Source organism: Antechinus flavipes, chromosome 2 (assembly GCF_016432865.1).
Source record: "Antechinus flavipes isolate AdamAnt ecotype Samford, QLD, Australia chromosome 2, AdamAnt_v2, whole genome shotgun sequence".
Taxonomy (NCBI): domain Eukaryota; kingdom Metazoa; phylum Chordata; class Mammalia; order Dasyuromorphia; family Dasyuridae; genus Antechinus; species Antechinus flavipes.
This window is the reverse complement of record NC_067399.1, coordinates 171,840,127-171,861,845: the sequence shown is the minus strand read 5'-3', so window position 1 is coordinate 171,861,845 and position 21,719 is coordinate 171,840,127. Positions and strand designations below refer to the sequence as shown.

At 33.8% G+C, this 21,719-nt stretch overlaps 1 protein-coding gene across 2 annotated transcripts in view; it reads left to right on the top strand.

The window, feature by feature from the left end:
* Positions 1 to 21,719, top strand: part of PLCB1 (phospholipase C beta 1) — an 844,697-nt gene that overhangs the window by 587,470 nt on the left and 235,508 nt on the right. The window lies entirely within an intron of this gene.

The following is a 21,719-nucleotide window of genomic DNA, read 5'->3' as shown; positions in this document are numbered from 1 at the left end:
AATTTGCTCAACATTGTATCTTGCAAAAATGAGATCAAATTAGATAACACATGTAAATATGTATGTGTGTGTATATATGTAAATACACACACACACACACACACATATATATATATATGAATGATTTTGCAAATTTTAAACAGATATATAAATGTGAGTCATTATTATCATTAGTAGTAGCATCTATCATCCTCATGTGCCCTGTCTACTATGGAGTTACCCCAAAAGTGGTTTCAGTGAATTTTTATCACAAGTCTCTTATTTAATTATAAAAAAAGCAGTCCTTTTCTTCACTTTGTGACACAGTTTCCAGAATGCTAAATATTAAAGAATAATAGCAGGATAATATGGAAATATGTTTTGCATGACTTCAATGTATACTTTCTCATTTTCCCTATTGGGTAGTGGCTAGAGGAAGAAAGAGAATTTGGAATTGAAAAAAATATATCTTAAGTGAATGTTACAAAAAAAATTTTAAAGGAATAATAACAAAATAGCAGGTTATTGTTCTAATGAGTACACTTTGTTTTCCTTCAAGTAAATTATAGTTTTCCAGAAATGTATCAGTTGACCACAGACACTCCAATTGTTTTGTGTCTGTGAGATCTGACATGAAATCATTGTCTTAGTGTCACAGAAACAATTTAAAGGCTGCCACATAGAATATTTTCCAAATTTAAAAAGCGCATTTGGTAAATGTCAATGATACAGCTAAAAGCCATTTTTCTTTTTTTGGCACATTTGCAGTATATATATATATATATACACATACATATTGCAGTATATATATATATACACATACACACACACACACATATTTAAAGCCGAGTCAGCACTGATTTCTCTTTCTTTTAAAAAAATCACACAACACAAATTTCATAGCTTTAAGATTGAAATCTCTAGAATAGAAGTGATTTTATCTTTTGAACTCTCCAGAAGAAAGGTACTAAGTAATTCTAACATAATAAATTCAATTTGGTATATTGTGGTAGCAGCACTAGCTGCTTCCAGCTCTTGAAAATTTAATCAATAACATAGTATCTGAGGGCAAAACTTAGCTTGTCAATGGCTAAATTAAAGGAAAACTTTATTATACCTTACTCATTGATGGATAGCCTGAAGGTTGTTGATAGAGTTCTGGACTTGTCAGGAAGACTTGTGTTCAGATCTTCCTTCTGACAGTTGCTACATGACTGAAGATTAGTTACTCATCTCTGAGGCACAATTTCTTATCTATAAAATAGGAAAAAGAATAGTACCTTTTCTATAGAGTAATTTTGAGGCATACAAATTAATTGATATAGTCTGCCTTTCAATGTTTCAATTATTTTTTAATACTTTTGGAGTATGATTTGAGGATTTTATGGCACTGCAGATTCCAAGAATTAAGGTCCTATTCCATTATTTAGTCAAAGACATTTCCTGTTACTCTATCATTACTTTATAGAGAATGTCATATCATATTAAAGTTTGGTAATAAATCATGAAAGATGAATTAGTAAATCTTGTGCAATTACTCAGTAACCACTGCATTTAAAATTTTAAAGCTAAAGAAGAATAAAATAAATCTTCAAATTGAAAGATAACATATTTTTAGAATTTTTAAATATATAGGATTGTGTCCAGGCATAAGCAAACCTTTTGGTTAGCAAGAGCCCTTAGCTAATTAGCATTAAATAAATGAAAATATGTAAATAGACCATGTGTTCATGGTTTTTCACTCAGTATTTTTTAAAATGATATATCTACCATTAAAATTACCATTATTACATTTGAATTCTTGAACTGAGAAAATATGGAGGAAAAAAAAGAAAAAAGTTATCATATCACAAAATAATAGGATTAGAATGAACTCAAACCCTTCCTTGTACACAGACTAATTCTTTGACCCTGGGCAAATCTCTTAATTGCAGCCTGCCTCAGTTTCTTCTTATGTAAAATTAGCATAATAATAGCATGTATTTCACAGAGTTGTTGTGATAATAAATTAAGACATCACTCAATAGTGCTATTTTTTATTTTTTCTGTTTTCTCTTCAATACCCCTAAGGCTATCTTCTGGTATCCTCTAATTTTCAGTTTTTTTCAAATTTTCAAATTTCAAATTCCTTGAGGGCAGAGAATATCTTTTATTTTCTTTCTTTCCTTTCTTCCTCTTCCTCCTCTTCCTCTTCCTCTTCCTTCTTCTTCTTCTTTTTCCTTAGTAAATGTTTATTGAGTATTGACTATTGTGTTAAGTGCTTTGCAAATCTTAAAGTGCAATATAAATGGTAGTTTAAGGAATCCAAGTCAGAGTGGAAAAATAACCTCCTATGCAATCAATCAATCAACAAACATTTATTAAACAGTTATTATGTGTGAGGTACTGAAGATACAGAAAAAGGTAAATACATGTATTTGATGAGTTGTTTGGTAGGGTAGCCTTTGCTTGAAGACCTTCAATAAACAGAGACACACTACCTCTCCTCATAGCCCATTTCACTTTGGAATAGCTTTTAATTATTAGTCAGTTTTTCATTACCCAAATTTGTTTTTGAGACTTCCAGATCAGGTGTCCAACATAAATGATCTAAAATACTCAGTATGTGCTTTTCTATGCCTTTCACAAAGTTGTTGCTCAAATCAGTCTTGAAATAGATATATGTTATAGTGATTCAAAATGAATTTGACACTTTGACAGAGATTATGCTAGTAAGGAGTCAAACAGTCTGGTTTGTTTTGTAGAAAAACTGCAAAGTTCCTTTGATGATCAAGGAAACAAAAGTCCATCTTTTTTCAATAAAGATATTATTCTGGAGGTATTATGTGACTGAAAGTCACATAGGATATCTGAAAAAAAAATTAAATAAGCATTACCCAGGGGGCAATGGTCAGGTGCATAATTACTGTGAGAAAGCTGCCCCATATAGAACAAGGACCTCTGAGAGCAAGTAATGCTGTCAGGGAAATGTATACTAAAATAAGAAAATGGCATAATTCTATAGTAAGGATTTTAGGATAAAGAGAGGAAGGCTCCTAATTTGGTGGGCTGATCTCTGTAGTGAACTCATGAAACACAAACATGAATCACTCTGAATGGGCAGGTATAGTGGAAGTGTATGGGATTAGATTGGCTACTTCATTGAAGGGACCATTCATATCACAGAGATAACGGATTCATTTGAGCATTTAAGCTTATCCTTAAGAATCATCAATATAGACTCATGATTTGATGAAAAAGACTTAAAGACCAATGTTCATAGGAATCCTATCCTTAGAAGCATAATAAAGGAATATATGAATGGGTTCTAGTCTTGGTTTCCCCAAACCAGAGAAATAAAACTTTTTACAAAGGGGTAGGGATTAGGATTTGTTCTAGGACTCACTTATGTGTGGCTCTCAAAGCTGTCCACTGTATTCACAATGTGAATAAAGAGACTTAAAAATATATATATGGGACAGCATTTAAATATAAGTGTTTAAGAAAAATAAGATCAGATAGTCTTTAACAAAAATAAAAGAACACTCAAAATAGATGACAATCTCATACAGTTTCCTCAAAGCCTACTTTTTTTTTTCTCTAAGTGCTCTTAACTAGAGCCCTTAAAAACTTTGTTACAATCTTTCTAATCTTCTTGGTTAACTTGGCAAGAACAATCAGGTTCCTTTGAAGTCATTAAATATACTATTATATACTTCCTCCTCATCTTTTGAATTAAGCAACTCCTTTATTGGTTTTACCAGCTAACCTCACCAATCAATCTTCTCTGTCAACTTGCTTTACTCACCAATTTGTTCCACTTCCCTTTAAAAAAACAACAACAACAACAACAACAACAACAACAACAACAACAACAACAACAACAACAACAACAAAAAAAAAAAAAAAAACTGATCTCACCTTGCCAATTACCTTCTCCTTTTCTATAAATTCTTCCTGAAATTTTCTCTTCAGTTACTTATGCCTTAATTTCATTAATTCTCCTGAATTCTACTCATTCTTTTTTAACTATCTTGAGTGAAACATTTTTCATCAATTAATAATCAACAAGGTTTGGTCAGGTGCTTAGTATTAAAGCAGTTTTAAGATCTAGAATGAGCTCTAAATGACATAAAATTTGTAAAGCACTTAGCATAGTGCCTGATGTACAGTAGATACTAAATAAGTGCTTCAAAAAATCTTGATTAAATTAGAGATATTAAGTCCATCCCTCTTTTCTTGTGAATTTTGTTATCTTTATTGTTGTTTAATCATTGCAGTCATATTGAACTTTTTGTGACTCCTTTGGTCTTTTCTTGGCAGAGATACTAGAATGGTTTGATGTTTCTTTCTCCAACCCATTTTATAGATGAGGAAACTGAGGCAAACAAGGTAAAGTGATTTTCCTAGGGTCACACACCTAGTAAGTGTCTGACATCAAATTTGTATTAAGGAAGATGAGAGAAGGAGGGAAGGAAAAAAAGAAGAAAGGAAGGAAGGATGATCTAATAAAGTATATGTCAACCACTGTATTTAATCACATAAGAATGTAATATTTTGATCAGTTATACAATAAAGACTAGAATACTCATCTGATTCTCAAATCAGAGCTAGTCCAACAGCATCATATTAAGCAATCTATGCTAATAAGAAGTTAGGTATGGCAATCTTGAGTAAAGATCTTAATAGTATTTAACATTTACTTAGCATTCTAAGATTTGTAAAGCCTTTTATGTAAATTATTTCATTTGATTCTTACAATATCTCTGGATGATCAGTGCTATTATTATTCCTATTTTTTAGATAGGGGTTTTGTAGCTTGTTCAGAGTGTATAGCCATTAATTATCTCAGGCAAGATTAATAATCAGATCTTCTTGACCCCAAGAACAGTGCTGTATCTACTACTGCATTAAGCTATCATCTAGCTGCAGAGATGAAGGAACGAAATGATTTAAAAATATGTTTTAGGTCTTCATAACAGAATTAACCTATTTAGTTATTTTTGTAAAAATGATTAGAAAAAATGATAGTTTTCAGAACAATAGACCATAAGAAAGAATAAAACAAATTCACAAAAAAATGAATTTGCTTCCAAAAGTTAAATGGAAACCATATGATGATAATTACTTCCTTTCATTATATAATTAAGTTACTCTCATTTCTAGTATTTTATTGATTAAGATTCCATTTAAATTCCTCCTATTGACATATTAGTCTATAGAGAAGGTCATGAAAGTACACATTTTGGAATTTATCTCTCCACTTCAAGCTTGCATAATTCTCCTTTTCTTTTTTCCCATTTCCCACAGTATTTGAGAATGACTAGGAAAAGATAAAAAACATTCTCTGTTTTTGAAGTTATGGAGTCATCCAGATTTCTGAATTGTGCCTATCAGTTTGTAGGTTTGCTTGGCAATTCCCCATTGTCCCTGTTTTCCTTTCTTTCTTTGCCTCATCCACAGACAAAGCAGTCAGTGTTTGAGCAGAAGAAAAGGACTGAGTCCTCATAAACAGGCAAACTGCCTGTGGAGGGGTCCTAGTCCTGCCATATAGAGACCTTTCAGTGAACCCAAAGACTATCTTACATTGGTTTTCCAGCTCTGATCTCAAAAATTACAATCACCATTTAGAGATGAAGCTTCTTTTGTTTAAGAAACATCCAGTAAAAGGAAAAATGTCATGTGTTTTGTAATTGAGAGAAAGTCATAATGTGGAAAACTGGGAGCAAAAGTTGAAATCAAAAGTCAATTAGGAAGATGGACTAATGGGTAGAAAAAGGCAAGGGTAATCTAGGCCTTTTTTTTTTTCAGGTATGACTATTGCTGCCTTACTGATTGGATTTCACAAACTCGGATTACCTTCTGATGATTGACTATAAGACAAATAGAACTGATTTTCCTACCTTATTGTCTCTTGTAATGAGATTTTTTTTTTTAGTGACAGCTTATAGTTTTATTGATACTAAAAGCATTACAGAATGAATGATTGAATTTCATTGGGGAGGAGAAGGGCAGGAGAGAAAACTTATTTTCAGAATCAGGTCCAGTCTGAGTGCCAAATTATATTGTTCATAGTTTTTCTACCAGCTTCTCTTTAAAAAAAAAAAAATCTAAATTCTTCACTCTTCCTTGGACTACTATAAGAGAACAGAACAAGGGATGGAACAAAATGAGAAATCAGGAATTTGTTCCCCCACATATCCTGAAGCAGAAAGCAGTGACTTATAGGAGGAATAAATGCCATAGAGAATATTCATGTCCAGGTGTTCATGATCCAGGTGTAACACATACCTGGATCTCAAGTTCTTGATCGCCTTCTGAGCCAAATTAAAAAATTCAAGTTACAAATGGTCTTTCTTCACCTAAAAACCATTGATGAAGTTCCTATAGAGGCCCATGAAAATGGTAGGCATTCGATTGCATATAGCTTGAAAGAAGAAATTCTGAAAGCAACCTTTGCTAGTCTTAATGTTTAAATGTTATTTATGATAATAAAATGGAGAATTTTCAAATCTGAGCGTTTAGTGATATCTTCCTAAAGGGCATTCCTTTTTGTCAATAGTATGTTTTGTGAAGGAGGGGGTAAGGTAACCATAGCCTCTGTAGCCAGATGACTTAAGCCAAGTCATGGAGTAGAGGAGAGGAGAAAGAAAGGGATTGAGCAAGATATCTGGGTCTTGCATATCTTTCAGTACTGTGACTATAAGTTGCTTGAACAAAAAAGATCTGTGGTAAATGAGGAGTGCATGTGAGGCAGTCCCCAAGGTGTTTTTATTATCTTCAATAAAACTGATAGCCTCTCTCATTGCTTTCTATTTTTGTTTTTATATTTGTTCAAGGACTCACAAGTCTTTTGCATCTTAAACATTTTCCATGGCAAATGAAATAAAAGATATTTTCTCCCTTATATTTATACAGTATATTGGAATGTGTGCTGAGGAGTTGGGGACCCTTTCACCCATATTTGATGAAAGACAAACATGGATTGTAGAGAAGTGTTATTTTCGATATTTCCCTAATGTAAATATCTTGAATATGGGGAAAGGGGCCAAACAAAGAAACTGTTTCTATTTCTTTGAATCTATCACTCCCTCCAATCACGCTAGAACTCATTTGTGTGAGCTTAGATTCCTAGGAGGTTCTGAGCCTGGAGACATATTATTTACTTATTTAGTTTGGGAATTTATTTCCTTGCTGTTTTTCTATTGTATATAAGAGAAACTGAGCAAAGGTGGGAGTGAGGAGAGATAATGATTTTTGCTAAAAGCAACATATCAGCAAAACCTAACATTTATCAATTGCATTTTTTAAACATTTTACTCTCCATACAAGATGTTAGACCACATAAGACTCTTTAACAAGTATCATAAAATTTTAATGTAGCGGAAAGATGCAGTTCTACAGGCATAGTGCACCTGGGGTTTTTAGAAGACAGAAAGACCCCAGAGCAGCAGGGATTACATAGAGGTTGCTTCATGACATAGTCCAGTTTTAGCTACAAATTGATCATTTACCAGACTCAGAAGGGTGGAAAGGATCCTAGTTTTTCTCTGGAGAAGAAAATGAATGCTGTAGAAAACAGATTATGCCCAAAGATATATGTAGCCACATGTAACAAGGACAGGCGATCTATCCAGCTCTCAACTGAAAGGGCAAAAGCCTCAATTGTTCAATCTCTATACTAGAGTTCTATAGCAAAATAAAAGAGAAGCAAATTCTTCCACTCATTATTGAAGTTAAGATTGCTCTTCTTTGACTATCCATCATTCAAGTAATATTCACCGTTTATTTATTTAGATTTTTTTGGACAGACTAAGTGAAAGAGGAAATTCTTTACCTTAATCCCTACCTACCCTTATTATTGAAAAGGTGAGGCCTGAGTCAGACTAGACCTGTTGAAAGCATAAGCTTAAAAGGCCCAAGATCTCTCACTGCATCCAGGGCAACCTCCAGTCATTCTGATCTATGTCTGGCCACTGGACCCAGATGGCTCTGGAGGGAAAAGTGAGGCGGGTGACCTTGCCCAGCCCTCCCATACTTAAATCCAATTCCCTTGCACATCATATGTCACCTCCCTGGTGGTTCTTTTAGAGAAGGAAGGACAATTACATACCTGCATCAGTAACAGCTATGATATTAAGCATTAGAGTTAGAAAGACAAAGACAAAACAATTCCTGCCCTTGAAGAGTTTATATTATATCAGGGAAAATGATACATACCAAATAAATACAAAGTAATTTCAGCGGGACCTAAAGGATTCAGAGTCAAGGAGATCAGGAAAGCCTTTATATGTCATCTAAGCTGAGCTTTAAAAGAAACCAAGAAATCTAAGAAGATATGCCATATATGGGGTAATGTCAGTCAAAAAATGTGAAGATGAGAGATGGACTGTCATATATGAGTAAGGTATTCAATGAAATAACTGGACAACAAAAACAACTTCATTTTGAAGTTTTTGCTTTGCTAATCTCTTTCATTCTCCTAGCTTTGCTTATCACTGCTTTCCAGATGTCTTTCAAATCTATATTTCTAACTTAAAATTCTATCCCTGACTAGTTCTCTGTTTGTAACTACTGCTTGAATATTCCACTGAAGTCACAAACTCAGTATGTCCAATCCCTGATTTATCATTTTCCTATTCAATTTAGCTCTTCTATTCAAATTTTCTATATCTATGAGTTGTACTACTATTCTCCCCAAGTTCTTTTTCCACTTACATCCACATTTGCCATAATACCATAGCTTCTCTCTCTGTTACTGTCTCTCACATTATCCACTTCCTCTTTGTATTCATGATATGAAGTGGAGAACTATATAATAAGCCTAGAAGGGTAAGTTGGGACCAAGATATAATGAACTTTATGTGCCTAATATTTGGGTACAGAGGTGATAGAGTCATGAGCTTATTGAGTAGGGAAATGATATGATCAGACCTTTATGCTTTAGTAAAATCTCTCTTGCAACTCATATGGAACATGGTTGGTAAGGGAGAAGTTTGAGGGAGGAAATTGAACTAGGAAGTTATTGGAATAGTCTCAGAGGGAGGTGATTAAGATGCAGAAATGGCATCCAGAGTTCAAGGACAGGTGTGAAAAGGAAATAAATAAGAAAATATCTTTGTACCACTGGAATGGAGAGATCAATTAAGTAAGGTATTGAAATAATCTTAGCTACCAAATTCTGAAGGTTATAAACCTCCAGATATGAAATGGGAAGCATATATTTGCACTCAGAAGGCCAAAATTCAATACTCCAAGTCTTCTCCTTACTATCTATAAGTGTGTTGGTTTCCTTTCTATTAATACAGAGGTTTTACTAGAGCCTTTTATGGGAATAGCTCTAACTCTACCTAGTATCACAAGTTAGGGGTAGACAATGTAGTTTAATACCATTCTGACAACAGACCTTACTTAGAGAATGATAGCCCTGATAGATCTCACAGCCTAGCATAGAGCTTTGCATGTAGTAGGTATTCAACAGGTATATAGATAGATAAGTATGTAGATGGTAAGAAAGACAGACAGATATAGAAAAAGATCAATAGAGATAGAGATAAAGAATAATTTTGCCTATTTTAGTCAATACAGCATAGCATGATGATATGAGTCTATGATTTTTAGTCTGATTTACACACACATAATTCTCTCTCTCTCTTTCTCTGTCTCCCTGACTCTCTCTTTCTTCCTTTTCTCTTCTCCCTCCCTCTCTACTTCCTTCCTTCTCTTGCTCCCTCTTCTTCTCTCTTTTTTTTTCTTTCTCTCTATCCCTCCCCTCTCCCTCTGTCTCTCTCTCTCTTGTTTTCTTCTTTCATCTCTCCTTTTCTTTCTGTGTCTCTTTCTCATATGCACAGACACAGGTATGCATAGCATATATATCTTTCCCCAAGGATATAGTAAAACCACTTCCAAAGCCCAGGGATAAAAAGGAATTAAAAAAAAAAAAACACCTTTTTTTACTCTTCCTGCATGATGGAGAAGCCAGTTAAGGAAGCTATCATATTGTAGGCCAGATATAATGCACTTCTGAATTTAAAAAGAGATAATAGGTCATATTTATGTAGCATTTTATGTATTGAATCTGGACATAGGCTGATGAATTAAAAAGAGGAAGTAGAGAAAGTGATAGATGTTACAGAGATAGAAGCTATGGTATTATAGCAAATCTGGATGTAGGTGGAAAGAGAAAGGAAGGTGTCTATATAATGAGATTTTTCAGGGGGATACCTGGGGAGAATGGTAGTACAATTTATGGACAAAGAAAATTTGAATGGAGGAGCTAAATTGAATAGGAAATGAAGAATTAGGGATTGGACATTTTGAGTTTGTGACTTCCATGGGATATTCAGGTAGTAGTTCGAAATAGAAAACTAGTCAGGAATAGAATTTTAGGCTAGAAATAAATTTGAAAGACATCTGGGAAGCAGTGATAAGCAAAGCCCAGAGAATGAAAGAGATTAGCAAAGCAAAAAACTTCATAATGAGGTTGTTTTTGTTGTTCAGTCATTTCATTCAGGCCTGACTCTTCATGAACCCATCTGTAGTTTTCTTAGCAAAAATACTGGAGTATTTTACTATTTCCTTTTCTGCCAATTTTACAGTTGAAGAAATTGAGGTAAACAGGGTAAAGTGACTTGCCCCAGATCACACAATTTGTGCCTGAAAATGGATTTGAACTCTGTAAGATGAGTCTTCCTAACTCTATGCATTCCATCTGCTGTGCCATCTACCCACCATCTCAGAATGAAAAACTCCCAGCATAAAAAAATCATTAATGCTTTCAGAGCCTAGCACAGTGCTTCGTACATAGCTAGTGTTTAATAAATGTCTATTAAGTGACTGACAGGAAGACAGTCCTGAGGCAACATAGAAGAGATTATGGAAGTCAGAGAACCAAGAGAATGCAATATAGTGTAACAAAAGGGCAGAAAATTTTCAAAGAGAGTGTAGTTATTATTAGAAATTCTAAATGCTTCAGAGAAATCATAGACATGGAACTGGGGAAAGGGTATTGAATTTGATAACTAGGTAGTCATGAATGACTTTCAAGAGGTTTTAATAAATTAGCCTAGTTGCAAGTCAGATTTTTAAGGGCTTAGATACAGGTAGCTAGGGGTTGTTCCTGGAGTCAGGAAGATCTGAGTTGAAAAATTTATCCTCAGACACTTAATAGTTATCTGACTTTGTTTGAGCATGTCACTGAACACTTCTGTTTGCCCTAGTTTCCTCATCTGTAAAATCAGCTAGAGAAGGAAATGGCAAACCACTTTAGTATCTCAGCCAAGAAAATCTTAAATGGGTTCACTAAGAATCAGACATGACTGAAAAACAACTGAATGACAAGTATGTTTAATGAGCAGTTTGTCAGTGAAGGGAAAGGGAAGGAGAACAGGACAACTTTAAGGGACTTTGTTTTTAATCAACTGGCAAAAATTAATATAGTGGAAAATGGATGATGAGTAGAATAATAGAACAATCAGTGCAATCAAAAAGAGGCAGGATTAATCAAAGAAGGCTTTTAGAAAAAGCATTGAAAGAGCCAGTGGAAATCAATGTTTACACTGTGTACACTGACCCTACTATCATCATCCAAAAGCATCATCAGTTATTTATGTCTACATGGTTTGTGCTAGGTACTTTACAAAGAAGTTTGGACAAAGTCTGCATCATCCAGTAGGACAAAATATTGATCCAAGGGATGTGGAAAGGGAATATACACTACAGGGGGAAAATAAGAGTAAAAAATTCATAAGTAACTATAGAGAGTTTGCACAGAGCAAACATAATCTGGGGTCACAGGATAAGTCATTGAGTATAATTATGGGATCACAGGATTTAAAATTGAAGAACCTTGAGAAATAATGAGTCCAGTGGTTCTGAAAATATGATCTGTCTGACAGAGAGATTTCTTTTACTCCCTAAGAGCCTTTCAGGAGATCTATGAGGTCAAAAGTTTTATGCAATAATATTAGTAGAATTTAATTTTTAATAGGATAAATGTCAATAACTATAATCTACATTGACGAAGTTCTTTTGGGGGATTCATCATTAATTTTTAAGATAAAAATGTTGAGTCTGAAAAATTAAGAATTATTCATGTGTAAAACTTCTTCATTTTATAGATCAGTAATCTGATGACAAAACAAATTATGTGATTTACCATGTGAGAAATAGATAGATAGCTGAGATTTGACCTTATGTTTTCAGATTTCAAATCCAGTGTTCTTGGCACTTGCTCACTGCTTCTAGAATTTTTCTTCTAAAGAAGTTGGGGCCAGTAGAGAGGAAGGAATTCCAGATTTGGAGTCAAAAGACCTGATTCTATATCTTGCTCTAATATTTGCTCCCTGTGGGAGCATGATAAAGTCACAACATTTATAAGTCTTGGTTTCCTCATCTTCAAATAAGAAGACTGACCTAGGTGATTTTTCAGGTCCCCTTGAAATGAAACTTTTTCCTGACGTCTCAAATTTTTGCTTTCTCCTGTCCCAAACTTCCTTGAATTTTTGTTGTTATTCACATGTCTGACTCTGTGATTATATTTGAGGTTATCTTGACAAAGATACTGGAGTTCTTTGACATTCCCTTTTCCTCCTCATTTTACAGATAACAAAACTGAGGGAAACAGTTAAGAGATTTTCCCAGGATCAAATTTACTTTAAGAGGCCACATTTGAACTCAGGTCTTCATGACTCTAGGCCAATTGTTCTGTCCACTTAACCACCTAATTGCCTTGAATTTATCTACTTTATATTCATTTATATTTATTCTGTGTATATTTATTTGTGTCTCTATGTATATGTAGTGTTATACATATACACATACATATACTGTGTACACACAGAATAAATGTGTTGTGCCTAAATGTATTTTGTTTTTTTGTTGTTATAATGTAAACTTACTGAATAAAAAATAGAGACTGCTTCATTTTGTCTCTCCTTCTCTACTTGTGAACCATCTCCCCATTCCCTATAACAATTATAGGTACATGGCAAATGCTAACAGAATCTTAATACAATGCCTACATTCAGACTGGAAGAAGAGGAAAATCTTGAAGAAACTTGGATGAGGTTAATAAAAGTAGGTTGTAGTTGATAAGTTTATCTCCCAGAGAGGGCATATAAATTTTTGATCTGTCATGGGATTTCCAAAACCATCTGTGTTAAATGTGGGTAGGCCTTACATTAATGTTTAGAGAACCTGAAACCATCTTGAGTCAGTGAAATAAAAATCATTCCATTAGACGGGGAAGTGATTTATTCTTAAATCAGGGTACAGCATCATCTAATAGGCCTTGTTGCTATAACAGAAAAAAGTATGGATTAAATGATGATAGCACACTGACACACCAGGATATATCATTTGAGTGACATACAAATACCAGGAAGTCAAATCCTATTTTATTGGAATTTGAGCAAATCCAAAGAAAGTCAGTGTGGAATAGTGGTTGGAGAGACAAATTTAAGAATTAGGAAAACCAGGACTAAAGTCTTCCTATGTCATGTACTGACTGTGACTCTGGCCAATTCACTTAATTTCTCAACTACCTCATGCAGCAACTTATGATTTAGTAAGTTACTTATATGGGTTGAGAAAAAAAAATGAAACAAAAGAAAATGGAGAGTCGTAATTTTTCTCCCCTATCTTGGCTACTGTTTACTCATTCCTACTATTCAGTGGATCTCCTTTGAATTTACAAACTATTCTTCTTCTATAGAAGGATTTGGACTTCTCTACTCTAAATTTCTGGTAAGAGATATTTGCATTTTTTGGGGAAACTGACATAGAAACTTTTCACATAACTCACAAATCATTGTTTGTTGCCTTAGCTGATTAAGTTCTATTTTATGCCCATAATAGGTATGATGATAATATTTCTTGCTATATTTGATTTACTTTGCAGTGGTAAAAGATGAACCCTTGCTCAGAGACAGAAAATAACCAAAGTTCTTATAGAAAAAGTATTCTTCATGATTTGCATGGAAGAGTATATCACTAGTTAGGGAGAGGATCAAGCTTTGAGCTCTGAAGAGAAGGGAAAGGTCCCAAAAGTAAAACATCTCCACCCTCAAAAATTGATCATTTATTTACCTTATCTATGTCTCAGCTTCCTTAACAGGACAAATAAAATAGAACTTCCTTTGGCATGATAAGTAGTAGTAGGGGAAATGTGCTTTTTCTTTGTATCCTGGCATATTTTTAGACTTTAATCTTTGATATTCAAATCCCATACTATAGTCCCTCTCTTACCCTTGCAGGAAGGAAAAGAGTAGGAGTTGCAAAGATACTAGGTATATGTGATGTGTTTTGAAGATACATAACAAACATTTTATTTTTTTAATGATATGACACTATGGAAAGAGTCTTGGATTTGGGTCAGCAGTCCAGACCCAGGTTGAAGTTCCAACTCTGCCACTTATTACTTCAGTGAGCACAAAAGTTATATATTTTTTGCTACCAGACATTAGTATTCTCAACTATAAAATGGGAAAGTCAATTAGTTGGTAAACATTTATCAAGTGTCTGCTATGTGCCAGGTGTGGTGCTAAGAACTGGAATACAAAGAAAGTCAAAAGAGAGTCCTTGCTCAGGAGGCATCCACAAGGCTAATGAGAATGACAACATACAAACAATTAAGATGAAACAAGCTATAATGTGGAATAAATAAGAGATAATGAACAAAGGGAAGGCACTCGATATAAAGAGCCATCACAAACAGCTTATTATACAAGATGGGATTTTAAGTGGGATTTGAAGGCAATCAGGAAAGCCAGGAGGTGGAGTTGAGGAAGGAAAGCATTTCAGGTATGAGGGATAGCCAGTGAAAGGTATGGTCAGGAGAAGGAGTGTCTTGTTTAAGGAACATTATTGTTCTGGTTGTTTGTCCTTCATTCTCCAAAAGGACCATGACATCAGGGAGGGGATGCTATGACATGCAAGTGAACTGCATTTGAGGGAGGGAGGGCTGGGCAAGGTCACCCGCCTCACTTTCTCTTCCAAAGTCAGTTGAGTCCAGGGGCCAGATATTGATAAAGGAAGCCACAATAATAGGAGGAAGGAGGGTGGCATAAGGAAGGTAGGCATAAGAAAACTGGCAAGTAAGAAGGCAACTTTGATATGTGATAGCCTTTGATCATCTAGCTCCTCTCCCTGAATTTCCTAATCAGACTTGAGGATTTGTAAATCTCTCAAGAACTTTAAATCCTGTGATTAAAAATAAACCATGGAATTTAGTTTTCAGTCATTTGTTGTGAGATCCAGGAAGTAGTATCCTATAGAAGAAAAATATTGACTCAGAAGAGTTAGAAAAGAACATTGATTCAGAAGTAGCTTCAAATTCTACCTCAGTATGAACTTGAACCAATCATTTAACTTCCTTGGGCCTCTATTTCCTCATCTGGAAAAAAAAATGGTATTTTAGATTAGTGGTTTCAAATCATACTCCTAAGTGAACCTTTAGCAGTCCCCAAGACTCTTTCAAAAGGCTCAAAATTATTTTCATACCAACATTTTATTTTATAATATGTTAAATATTGATAACCAATAAAATTGACACATACTGATTATCCATTAAAGATCTTGGGGGAGTTTTTAATTTTTTTAAGGGTGTTCTAAAAACAAAAAAGTAAGAATTGCTAGATCTCTGATTATATAATTACATAATTTTTCCTGCCTCTCTGAAGTTTTACAGTCAAGCTATGACACACATGCACAATCCATACAGGAATGCATTTAAATGTTGTTTTTGTTGTTCAGTCATTTTTCATTCTTGATTTATTCTTTCTGCCCTCATTTGAGGTTTTCTTGGCAGAGATACTAAAGTAGCTTGCCATTTACTTCTCCAGCTCATTTTACAGATGAGAAAATTGAGGCAAACAGGGTAAAGTGACTTCCCAGAGTCACTAGGAAGTATATAAAGTCAGATTTGAACTCAATATGAGTCTTTCTGAGTCTAGGCTCTGCAATCTATCTAATGCAACACCTAGTAACATAGCATAATGTTTAATTACTGTTTTTCTGCTTCAAGCTCTAGGTATATTTGTCCTCTTCACTTTTATACACAGAATAAGGTTTGGGATTCTACTATAGGTTTCCTCTTCAAAAAGAGCACAGACAAAAAGTACAATTGAGTTTGACTTAAACTGAAACCATGCAATGCTTAAGTGCATTTAAAGAGCAATTATTTTCCATGATACCACAAAGGGACTAAGTTTGATCTCTGAACTCAAAAGATTGAGTATACATTTGCACGAGGCATAGGTCTAACTGTCTGTTTCCTAAGATTCAATGTGATAGAGATTTGTTTCTGATTTTATATCAAATCCTTTGAATTTTCATCAGGATCTGTTTTTGTTATTCACCTGTTATGACTATTATCTACAGGACTATCAACTCTAGAAAAGTGTTCCCACAGACAGAGTGCATTCGGGACTTTTCCTAATCAGGGTTATTGGCCTTTAGAGAATCTCAGTTTTAACATAGCAACAGCATCTCTCCCTCATGTAACCCCCAGTTGCCTATGAGAAAATGTTTACTCCTTAGTACAACATTTCAACCCTGCATTTTTAGACCTCTTCTCTCCTATAAACACTCAGGGTCCAGGAAGCTGATTCCTAATAACTTCTGGTTCCATTTACTCCCAAATATTTTACATCTTGATCCTTGCCTAATACAGTACTTCAGCATCTACCTTTTCAGATCTACCCAATTGAAAGGGACATTTTACCCAAGACCTTCTAAGAGAGTTTTGGAACCTACCTTGTATCACCCTTATTTGAAAATTTGATTTTTTTATTCATTCATTCAAGATTAAATAAGCAGTTATTGGGTACCTCCAATATACAAAGCATATTGGATATATACAAATATACAAGGAGATACAAATGGAAAAATGAATCCCCTTAATTATATCATAAGTTCCTTGAGGGCTATAATTGTATCAATTTTTATGTCTAGGAAATATTCCCTAAAACTAGCACAATGCCTTGCATATTGTACAATAAATTTCTAATGAATTATAAATTTTAATTTACAGGCTGTTACTTTAAGTCATTTTCAAAATACAGTTGATATGAAGTAGGAAAATATTCAGGATGGTAAGATATAAGCTATGGGTTTAAACTGAATTTAAAATCAGATTTCTACAGTAAAAAATGAATCTCATATTTGATCATATATTCTACTTTTTGGTCTATTATTCTAAATCTTAATCAATTTTTTTTCCATCCAGAGTATAGTATTTGCTTATGAAGTCATGAAGTTTGTTCTCCAACGTAAACTTTAAGATCCATTCTTTTCTTTGCCCTTCTCACAATGTGGCTAATATCTTCTTGCTGCTCTCTGGTTCACAATATGTCCTATTGTGTCAGTCCCTCTGAGTCTTCCCCAGGAGCCCCATGCTCCAAATATTTCTGGTTTCTGCCTTTAGCAAAATTTATATTTCTCTTTTGACATTCTTTATAACCTTTCTATCCTAGGAAGCATTTGATTTAAAAAAAAAATTTTTTCCACATTGTAGATAATGGTTTAGTGTGTTAGTCACTATAGGTCCATGTATTTGAATTTTAAGATTATTTTTCTATAGATGATTCCTTTATCCAAAAAGGAACATAATGTTAATAATCTCAGATAGAGAAGGCAACATTCGTAAGTCACATTTCTCAATAAAAGCTCTTATATAACATCTAAAGTTTACAAAGCACTTTACAAATGTGATTTCATTTTATACTCACAAGAATCCTGGAAATTAGGGGCTATTACTTTCCCCATTTTATAGAGGGAGAAACCAAGGATGAGAAAAGTTAAATATCCTGCCTAGGAAAACAGACACATACAATGAGTATCTGAGACTGGATTCTTACTCGATTCTTTTTGACTCAATATCAAGCATGCTATCTAATGTGCCATCTAGTTACCTGTATTTTCTCTTTAGATAATTATAATGTGTTTTCCTCCAAACAACTCTGTGAGATTCTATAATAATAGAAATTGTATAATCTAGATCACAGAATTTCAAGAGTAAGAAGGAATCTTGGAAGCTAACTATTCTAAGCGATACTTAAAAAAAAAAAAAAAATCCTCTATGGAATCACCAACTGGTTATTCAGCCTTGCTTAAAGACCTTAAGGGAGGAATTATTTACCCTCTCTCCAGGAATCTCATTTCACGTTTAGATAGGTCTAATTGTCAGGAAGCTTTTCCCAACATTAACTCTGAATTTGCTTCTTTTCTACCCTTTATTCCTAATTCTGGCCTCTGAATACAAGGCAGAGAATCTTAATCCCCCTTCCACATGAGAGCCCTTCACATTTTTTAAGGCAGCTATCAAGTTCCCCTTGAGACTTTTCTTCTGAATTCTGGTTTGCAAATGTTTTTTCTCTTACCTTTTTTTTTTTTTTAATTAAAACATCTGCCTCTCTTAAGCACCCTTCCTATTTTCTAGGAACTTTCAAAGATCAGGCTGTGGTTCAATAAATCACACATGCCAGTTCATTTAGGAACTAAAAATAGTGTTTTCATTCACTAAGGGCTTTCTTAGTATTTTATTATTTAGCTTGGGTATCAATTTGCTATTAGATATTGTTCCCTGTTTCTTTAACTGATTTTCAAATGGCATGGTCCTTAACTCCTTTGATATCCCTGTTACATTTTTTTCTAAACACTTTCTAGCTTATCAGTGTCTTCCTAAAATGGGATACCCAGAAGTGAACACAATACCTCAGATATGGTGTAACAAGGCAGAAAATACAGTTTGGCAGCAACTTCTCTAGCCTTAAACATTAGATCTCCTTTAATATATGCTATTGCTTTGGGCAGCTAGGTAATGGCAAGGGATAGAGCGATGGGCCTAGTCAGAAAAACCAGAGTTCAAATTTGTCTTCAGACACTTACTTAGCTGTGCAACCTTGTGCAACCTCTTTGCCTCAGTTTTCTCATCTGTAAAATGAGATAGAGAAAGAAATGGAAAGTCATTCCAGTATCTTTATCAAGAAGTCCCCAAATGGGGTCATAAAGAATCAGACATGACTGAAAATGACTAAATAATAGTGATGGCTTCTTTGACTTCTTGTCTTCCATCATTATGTGATTCATTTGGAGCTGTTTTAATTTCATTAAATCCTCCAAATATTTTGCAAATCAACTGCTGTCTAACTATGCTTCCCTTAATTTGTACTTTTGAATTTTTTTTAACACAAATCAAGACTTTTCACCTTCTTAAATTGAGCTCATTGTTCTAATTTGTCACAATACTTTGACAAAATATGAAATGTGTTAACTATCATTCTTGACTTCATGCCATCCTTATATTTACCACTGATGTCATTCACATGATTGACAAAAACATTAAATTGCACATGGCCAAATATAATTCTCTGGGACACTTCATTAGAAACCTCATTCCAAATTGACATAATCATTACTGACTATATTTGGGTTCTGGACATTTAGTCAATTTAGAATCCAGCCAATTGTAATATTGTTTCCATTTTCTCTGCAAAAGTAATATTATATACAACTCAGTATATTTCCAAAAATGATTAGAGAAAAAGGAAAAGAACCTATACTTTATTTTCCCCCTCAATAGTATTTTATTTTTCCAACTAGATGTAAACATAGTTTTTGACATTCATTTTTGTAAGACTTTGTGTTGCAAAATTTTCCTCCTTTCCTCCCTTTCTTTCCTCTCCAAAGCAAGCAAGAAAGCAAGCAATATGATATAGTTTAACATATATGGATATATATAGTCCCTTTAAACTTTTTGTATTTGTCATGTTGTGTAAGAAAAATCAGACCAAAAGGGAAAAAACTACGAGAAAGAAAAAACAAATAAACCAATAAACAAAGGTGGAAATACTACACTTTGGTCCAGTCTCCCTAATTTTCTCTCTAAATTCAGATGGTATTTTTCATCCCAAGTCTATTGGAATTATCTGGATTATTGTACTGCTGAGAATAGTCAAATTTATCATAGTTGATCATCAGATCATCTTGATGTTACTATGTACAGTGTTGTTCTGCTTACTTAATACAACATTGGTTCATGTAAGACTTTCTAAGTTTTTTTGAAATCAGCCTGCTTCATTTCCTATAGAACAATAATAATCCATATATTCATATACCATAATTTACTCAGCTATTCCTCGATTGATGGATATTCCCTTAATTTCCAATTCCTTCAAAGATTTTTGCACATGTGAGATCTTTCCTCTCTTTTGTGATCTCTTTGAGGTTCAAACTCAATAGTAAAACTTATGGTTTAAAGGATATGCACAATTTTGTAGCCTTTTAGACATAGAAGGACCTATATTTTCTAAATATTTATAGCAGCTCTCTTTGTGAACAGGAAAACAGGAAATTGCAGGGATGCTCATTCATTGGAGAATGGCTGAGCATATTGTGGTATATGATTGTGATGAAATATTACTATGATATAAGAAATGATGAGCTTGGTATTCTTAGAAGAACATGGATAAACTTGTACAAAATAATGAGAGGAATTAGTAGAACTAAGAGAATATTGCATAATGAAATAAACTTGTTTTAAGAACAACTTTGAGTAACTAAGTCATTTTGATTGTTATAAATGCCCAAATTAGCTACATAGGACATGTGAAGAAAGAGGTTCTCTACATCCAAAAAAAGAAATGATAAATAGAATTACATTTAGAATGTAAATTCTATTTACATTCACATACACACAACACACACATATTTATATCTAATGATAGCTGTCTCTTGGAGAATTGGGGTTAGGTAAGTGAAGAAAAAAAGTTATATGATAAATTATATCTCTAAAAGGAATAGCAAGTTGAACAAAATAGATTTGCAGTTTCCTGTGCAATCATCTTTTTTAGTACTATGTAATGGAAATACTAGTTTTAGTTCATAAAAATATATAATAAATAAATAAATAAATTGTAACACTTGAGGGAAATACTCTGCTAAAAGCAAGTTAAACTATATCATTATCCTACTCTTCTATTCTAGAAACTCTATCAACATCCAAAGTTCTTGATGAATCCATATTGATTTGTCAACATTTTCTTTTATAGCTAAATTTTTGGAAAATATTAAAATCAAGCATATGGAGCTGTGGTTTGCAAGTGTTTTTCTCTTACCTTTTTTAGAAAATCAAAACATTTGCCTTTCTTGAGAATCCTTCCTATTTTCCAGGAACTTGCAAAGATCACTGACCATGGTTTAACAAATCACATATACCACTTTATTCAGGAACTAAAGATATTTATTTGGGCAGCTAAATGCTCTCTTAGTATTTTTTTTTACTTATATTGAGTATCAATTTGCTATTAGGCATTTATGCCTTGTTCTTTCCAAGCTGGTGATTTATAGGAGGTGGAGGTTGGGAGAATAGAGAAGCACTCTGCCTGCACTCTTTTGTCAATCATTACTGTCCTGTCTGCTTCAAATAGCTATCTCGTCCATCCCTTGATTTTTCCCTGTCCCCCAATTAAAAAGAAAAATAAAAAAATTAGCACTATTTTTTGTCTCTCTTTTACTCCTCTCCTCATTAGAATGTGAACTCTTTGAGAGCAGGGATTATTTTTTTTCTCTTGTTGACATCCCCAATGCTTAGCACAGTGCCTGGCACATATTATTTGTTTAATAAATGTTTGTTTGCTGATTCATTTTCCTCTACAGTGTCAGCTGATTCAGATATTTAGCACTAACAATTTTGCTATAGGACCATGATGTACTCATCCTCTATTAGCCCCTCTTGCTTCCTTCTCCCAAATATGTGATTC